This window comes from Dendropsophus ebraccatus, chromosome 4 (genome assembly GCF_027789765.1).
Source record: "Dendropsophus ebraccatus isolate aDenEbr1 chromosome 4, aDenEbr1.pat, whole genome shotgun sequence".
Taxonomy (NCBI): domain Eukaryota; kingdom Metazoa; phylum Chordata; class Amphibia; order Anura; family Hylidae; genus Dendropsophus; species Dendropsophus ebraccatus.
The window spans coordinates 26193888-26201310 of record NC_091457.1 but is presented as its reverse complement, the minus strand read 5'-3'; positions in this window follow the sequence as shown (position 1 = coordinate 26201310).

Genomic DNA, 7423 nt, shown 5'->3' with positions numbered 1-7423 from the left:
TCCTTTCTTCCTTCCAGACTAGGGGTGTCAAACTCAAATACACAGTGGGCCAAAATTAAAAAAAATGGGACAAAGTCGCGGGCCAACCTTGAAAATTATTGAAGCGCGAATGCAGCGGTCCTGACACTGTCAGTGGTGTGAGTCTCCCAGCAATGTGCACTATGATAAATTACATGATAAATTGCTATATGATTAAACCCCAACCCATGTTATAGCCAACACCCCCAATATTGCCCCATGTTGTAGCCAACCCAACCAACATTGCCCCACATATTAGCCAACCCTCCCAATAGTCTCATATAGTAGCCACCCCCCAAGTGTCCCAAATAGTAGCCAGCCCTCCCCCATAGTCTCTTATATAGTAGTCAGTCCTCCCCCATAGTCTCTTTTATAGTAGCCATCCCTCCCCATAGTCTCTTATATAGTAGCCAAACCTCCCCCAGTAGTCATATAGTAGCCAGCCCTCCCCATAGTCTCTTATATAGTAGCCAGCCCTGCCCCATAGTCTCTTATATAGTAACCATGGCTGGCAGATGTAATTAAAACTCTGAATTGCCTAGTGGGCCAAAAATAATGGCACCACGGGCCAGAGTTTGACATGACTGTTCCAGACCATCTTTCTGTCACGCTCTGATCACGTTCTGATCATCTTATTCAGAGACTTCTATATATAGGTGTAGTCCCACAGGTACGATGCAAGCAGGTTAAATCACATCACTCGGCATTTCTAGGACCCCAAGCGGAGTTATGTCTGCCAACCCGCCCCCCCCCCCCGTAAGTTATAACACTCCTACCACCATACAGTGATTATATATTGCCTCAAAACGGCTCTTAACAAAACAAAGATATCACCGATGATAACATTACATAATACCGCCACACCATGACCACTATCACTACAGACCCTATAACAAAGTGCAGTTACGTCCAGTGACTTACAGGTGGCGTCTTTTCTGATCAGCGTCTTTTACTTTTTTTTTTTCTCTCAATTCAGCGTGGACCACCTTGAAGTCTTCTCCTGGCTGTAAATCTTCTCTCCAGAATCTGCCAGAGAAACATTTTAGGCTCCAACACATAAAGTAGTTAGGTCCCCCTGTACCCCTATATGGTAGTTACACCCCTCTGTGCCCCCTTTTAATTAGGTATTCTCCTAGCCCTAACCCTCTCTGCAGTGCTCATAGTATATACCCCTTGTGCACTGCCCCCAGTAGTATATATCCCTTGGCACTGCCGCCAGTAGTATATACCCCTGGGGCGCTGCCGCCAATATTATATAACCCTTGTGTGCTGCCCCAAGTAGTATATACCCCTTGTGTGCTGCCCCCAGTAGTATATACCCTTTGTGTGCTGCCTCCAGTAGTATATACCCCTTGTGTGTTGCCCCCAGTAGTATATACCCCATTGTGTGCTGCCCCCAGTAGTATATACCCCTTGTGTGCTTCCCCCAGTAGTATATACCCCTTGGGCGCTGCCGCCAATAGTATTTACCCCTTGTGTGCTTCCCCCAGTAGTATATACCCCTTGTGTGTTCCCCCTCTTGTATATAGACCCCTGTGTGCTCCCCCACTTGTATATAGACCTCCTGTGTTCTCCCCACTTGGATCTAGACCTCCTGTGTGCTCCCCCAGTTGTATATAGACCCCATGTGTGCTCCTCCAGTAGTACATAGACCCAATTCTGCTGCCTCAGTAGTATATAGACCCATGTGTGATGCCCCAGTAGTCTATAGCCCCTGTGTGCTCCCCCAGTAATATATATGTGTTGCCCGTGTGTGGACAACCGGTCACTCGCCAGATAGTGCTGAGTGACACCACTACAGTGGTGGTTGATCGAGACATGGCGCAGCCAGGTGGTTGATTGTTGCGATGCCAGTGCCACACCTGCTTTTATTTTAAGGTGGCTGGCTATATCCTTTTCCCTTTGGACGGCGACCTGCCGGGCTGCAAGGGGGTCCCTTGGGTACTTAAGACGTTGGTCCGGAGTAGAGTTGTGACCCACTCAGACTATCAGTACTGCCACCCACAGAAAGGGGAGATGACCCAAGAATGGAGTAGTGACTAAGTAGGTGCCGGAACAAGAATCACTGAGTCCTGTTATCATGAATAAAATCTTTGCTGTGAGAATACTTTGTACAATAGCTGATCATAGACTGCAGACGTAACAGAACAGAATCTGCGCTAAGAGCCTTTGGAGTAGAAGAGCTGAGTTGACTTGGTTGTGTGCTGAGAATAAGAGTGAGCTGAGAATAGCAGAGAGGAGGCTGTGCTGCAAGTTTAGAGTAGTGGAGAGGAGTCTGCGCGGAGAGTGCCAACCCAGGGTAGAAGTGTGCTCTGAGTGAACTTTAGAAGAAGAAGTAGAATACTTGAAAATAAAAGTACACTCGTGCCCGGGTTTCGACCTTTGTTGTCACTGTACCACCTGTTGGCCTACAGTGTCAGGTGATCCGTCCTATTAGGGTGACACAAGCCACAGACCTTGTTACCTGAGTTTAGCAAGGTGGCCAAATTACTTGGTTACACCTGCGCTGCGAGATAGAGTATGTAGGCTTGTAGCAACTTTACTCTTATCTGTTTCAGGATATTGTCCTGCACTTTTAGAAATGTTCACGGCATGGGTTGGGGTGATCTCTGACTTGTCTTCTCTTAAGTAGTTTAGCACTGCATAGTTGGAACAAAGATAGCTTCTAAAAGAAAAGTCTCTCTGTGTCCCATGTGCGTCCGTCCACTACCACACTCCTGACTAGACTACACTGGACACTGACTGGAGGGGAAAATTGCCAGGGCCCAGCCCGACCACAGCAGGGACCGTCTTGTCTTGCGTTCTCTCTCTGCCAAGACTTGGGTAAGACTCCCTAAGTGTTGGTGTGCACTTCCTCTCCCCATGTGACAACTTCCCACAGGAGGGGTAATGTCCCCTGTGAGTGGTGGAGAAGAAAGTGTAAAGAGAAGAAAGAGAATAGAGATGGAGAGGAGAGCTCTTATTAGTCCGCAGATCATAAACAAGCAACCCCTTGTTCACTACAGCTGTGCAATATACATGTGGATATACAAATAACAGCGATATCTAGTGGTAAAACTTAAAGCGTAACTGTCATTTCAGGGTCATTTTTCTGAAAACATTAAATATCAACAGTACAAGCGATTTTAAGAAACTCTGTAATAGGTTTTATGTACTAAAAGAGTTTCCTTCTGTACAGAAAAAGCAATCTCCCAGCCTCCCCCCTCACATCAAATGAAGCAGGATTTCTGTCTCCATTATGTGGCTATGGAGATGGGAGGGGCTGTAAGGAGTGACTGAGCACGGAGGAAATCTGCAAAGCACAACACCCAGCAATCTTCTCTCAGTAAGATCATAGATAAGCACTGACCTTTCTGACACCTGAATCCAGCGTCTTAGGTGCCCAGAGAGTCTACAAACAGCTGACTTTCATGTCACCTCTCCCTGCTCCCTCATCTCCCTCGGCCCCTCCCCCCTTCATAGGCTTACAATGGAGAGAGCAGAACCCGTCTTCACTGGCTTTTCTGTAATGAAGACGTGTTTGCCTGATAATACACAGATAAGAAGTCAGGGGGGGAGGCTGGGAGATTGCTTCTTGAGTACAGAAGGAGGCTTTTTTAGCTGATGAAACCTATTACAGAGTTTCTTAAAATCGCTTATACTACTGATTTCTGCAATAAAAAAAAACATGACAGTTACGCTTTAAGTATCACTTCATTACCACGTTAACTTGTAGTACAGGTTTTTGTGAGGACACCACATATAGCCCCCCTGTGTGCTCTCCCAGATATATATAGCCCCTGGTGTGCTTCCCCAGTAGTATATAGACCCCTTTGTGCTGTCCACAGTAGTATATAGACCCCCTATGTGCTGTCCCCAGTAGTATATAGACCCCCTGTGTGCTCCCCCAGGTATATATAGCCCCCCGTGTGCTCCTCCAGTAGTATACAGACCCCCTGTGTGCTCCCCCGATATATATAACCCCCCTGTCTGTGCCCCCAGTAGGATATAGCCCCCTGTGTGCTCCCCCAGTACTATATAGTCCCTTATGTGTTCTCTCAGTAGTATATAGACCCCTGTGTGCTCCCCCTGGTAATATAGACTACCTGTGTGCTCCCCCTCCAATATAGTATATAACTAAAAAAAAAAAACACTTATACTCAACTGGCTCTGGCGTCTCCTCGTCACTCTTGTATCCGCAGGCAATGTCTTGCCTGTGGTCACAAGAGGCTGCTCTCCCTTTGCGGTCCCAGCACACCAGTGATGTCACTTGTGCGCTGGCGGCAGCCCTGTCCGGCGGTCTTGGGCACCAGAGCAGGGGGTGAGGGCCCCCCTGGATGTCGGGGCCCCACGCAATTGCGTGGCGCCCAAAACCGCTACTGAGCAAGCATACCTACTGTATGTCTTGTATACCTATAGCTTGTATGCTTATGGCTTGTATATCTATGTCTTGCATAGCAATGGCTTGTATACTTGCAGCCAGTATACCTATAGCCTGTAGTATGGGGCCTGTATCTACCTCTTGGACAACCTTCGGATGTGATGGTTGTGGTCCGGATGCTGAGACCCCCAGCCACCATTATTAAAATGAAGGGGCAGAAGTGTAAGGCTGCACATAATGTCCCCCTTTATCTCCATTCTAAACTGCTTTAGTGAGCAATATACAGTATTGTAATCATATACAGGGAGTCCCATGTCGTTTTGTGTTCTTCCTCAATGCATGTTAGGTCCCTGGTGCAGGTATTCAGGGGGAAAAAACCTGAGACGTATTAAAAAGAATGAACATTATTTCCAATGGGGAAACATGTAAAATACGTTTTTAATTGGTTTTATAGGTTAGATAGACCCAGAATTAACAGGTTATATCTGTAGTGCACAGTGGAAGGAGCATAAATACCATAGAAACCGATGTGTAATACCTTACCTTTCCAAGGTACACCAATAAAGACCGGGATTGTCGAACAGTGTGTTGCCTACCTGGTGCTCGAGTTCGTCACATTGCGGGTCGGGTTGACAGATTACTGGGAGGGGCTGGTGATATGGCCAAAAATAAAAATCTCTTTTTAAAAACTTTTTGCCTGATGCTCGATTTTTTTTTTCTTTTTTTACTAAATAAACAGAACATTTTTCTCCTTGCAGCGTCAGATACTATGTTTGAGGCAACAACTTTATTGCTTCCCTCTGTAACAGTGCTCCCCCATGTAGTAGACAAGCCTCCCCTGTGCCCATATAAGTAGGTTTGCCAAATATCTGTCACTCTGTGCCCCCATATAGTATAGGAAATCGTTGTGCTTCCATCTAGGTAGGGTGTAGTGGATAAGGGTTTTAGTAGTACAGGTAAAAATGAGGGGTGTAGGAATGGAGGTATAGTGGATAAGGGGTGTAGTGGTAGTACAAGTATAGATAAGTGTGGTGGTAGTACAGGTACAGATGAGACGTGTAGTAGTACAGAAATAGATGGGTGTAGTAGTAGTACAGGAACACATGAGGGATGTAGTAGTAGTACAGGAACAGATGAGGAGCAGGGGCGTAGCTAGGAGACATGGGATCCCAGAGCAAACAACTATGGCAGAGCATCACAAAGAATAGTGGGCAACTGGAGCAGGGGCACAGGGGTGTGTTCAATTAGAATGGGCAGGTGGGGCTAGCTGGGCAGACTGTGGGTGACTAGGGCAGGAGGGCACATACCCAGTATACCCTCCTCCCACTCCACCTGGGCACACACCTCCTCCTCCCTTTTCACCCCGGGTGCATTGGTCCTTGGTCTCTGAAGGAGGCCGCAGGAACTGAAGAATAGTGTGACAGTGTTGCTGTGGTTTCTGGAGCAGTACAGCGGGATCAGGGGGCACAGTGCAGATCCTGTTGTACAGTTCCAGCAGCCGCAGCAACGCTATCACCTCTGCCCCAGTCACCCGAACCCAGCTATCCCTGCGGCATCCTCCAGTGGACGGGGACCTCCGTGTATGGCCAGGAGGGGAGCTCGTGGGGCGGGTCAGCGGCGGGGATAAAAAGGAAGCTGCGGGGCGCTCTCCCTCCTCAGGCTCTGCTTTACGATATTCACGAAAAATCTAATTGATTCTCAAATGCTTAAGACAGAGTAGACGGAGAGCTGGGGTTAGATTATGGAACGGGGTTAGAGCGGCGGGAGGGGATAGAATAGTTACTAGTGATAAGAGGAAAGTAAAAAATATGGACAATCATTAAATGTATGTATGCAAATGCTAGAAGCCTCACTAATAAAGCTGAGGAATTAGAATTCATAATGGTGGAAGAGAAATATGATATAGTGGGGATAAGTGAGACATGGCTGGATGGATAGCTATGACTAGGCGGTTAATCTCCAAGGTTATAGTCTGTTCAGAAATTACCGTAAAAACAAGAAAGGGGGAGGGGTCAGCTTATATGTTAAATCCTGCCTTAAGCCCATTCTGTGGAGGATATATGTGATCATAATGTGGAGTCTCTTTGGGTAGAAATAAGGGGAGGAAGAATAATAAAATTCTTATAGGAGTGAGTAATAAGTCTTCAAGTATAGAGGAAGAAGCAGAAAATCTTCTTATAAGGGTATGTTCACACTGAGTAAAATCAGCGGAATTCAGCGGCAGAGCTCTCTGCCGCAGAATCCGCGCCTGCCTCGATGTCCCACAGTAGATGATGCAGTGTGGCAGAGTTAAGTTATTATTATGGGGGACTTTAATTACCCCATTGTAAACTGAATAGCAGAAGCCTGCAGCTCCAGAAAAAGATGCAGGTTTTTGGAAATAGTAAAAGACAATACCTTTTACAAGTACAGGAACCAAAAAGAGGGTGGGGGGGGGGGGGCACTTTTGGGCCTGATTTTAACCAATAGGCCAGACAGAATATCAAAAGTAGAGGTGGGAGGTCACCTAGGCAATAGTGACCACAACATAAGTTTTTATTTATCCTTTAATACAATGCTTAGTGGGGAGGGGGAAGCAACAAATACATAAAAATTCAAGAAGACTACTTGGGGACAAAGACAGGGTCAATGCCCTCTGAAATAAAAGTAGTGTGCACAAGAGAAATGGAGGAAAAGGCCAATCTACTAAATACATTCTTCTCTACTGTATTCACAGAGGAGAATCCTATAACAGATGATATGACTAGGGGTGATGTAAATCCTCCCATAAATCTCACCTGCCTTATTCCTAATATTTGAAGATTCTATAATAGGGATGGTTCCACATGACTGGCGCATAGCTAATGTGGTACCAAAAATCAAGAATGGGTCAAATAATGATCCTGGAAACTATAGGCCTATAAGTCTAACATCGATCCAGGGTAAAGTATTTGTGGGTTTTGTAAAAGATGCTATACTGGAGTATCTTAATTAGGGTCACCAGTATATAAGACATAGGACATGGCTGAACTGGAGCGGGTGCAGAGGAGGGTGACCAATGGGTAG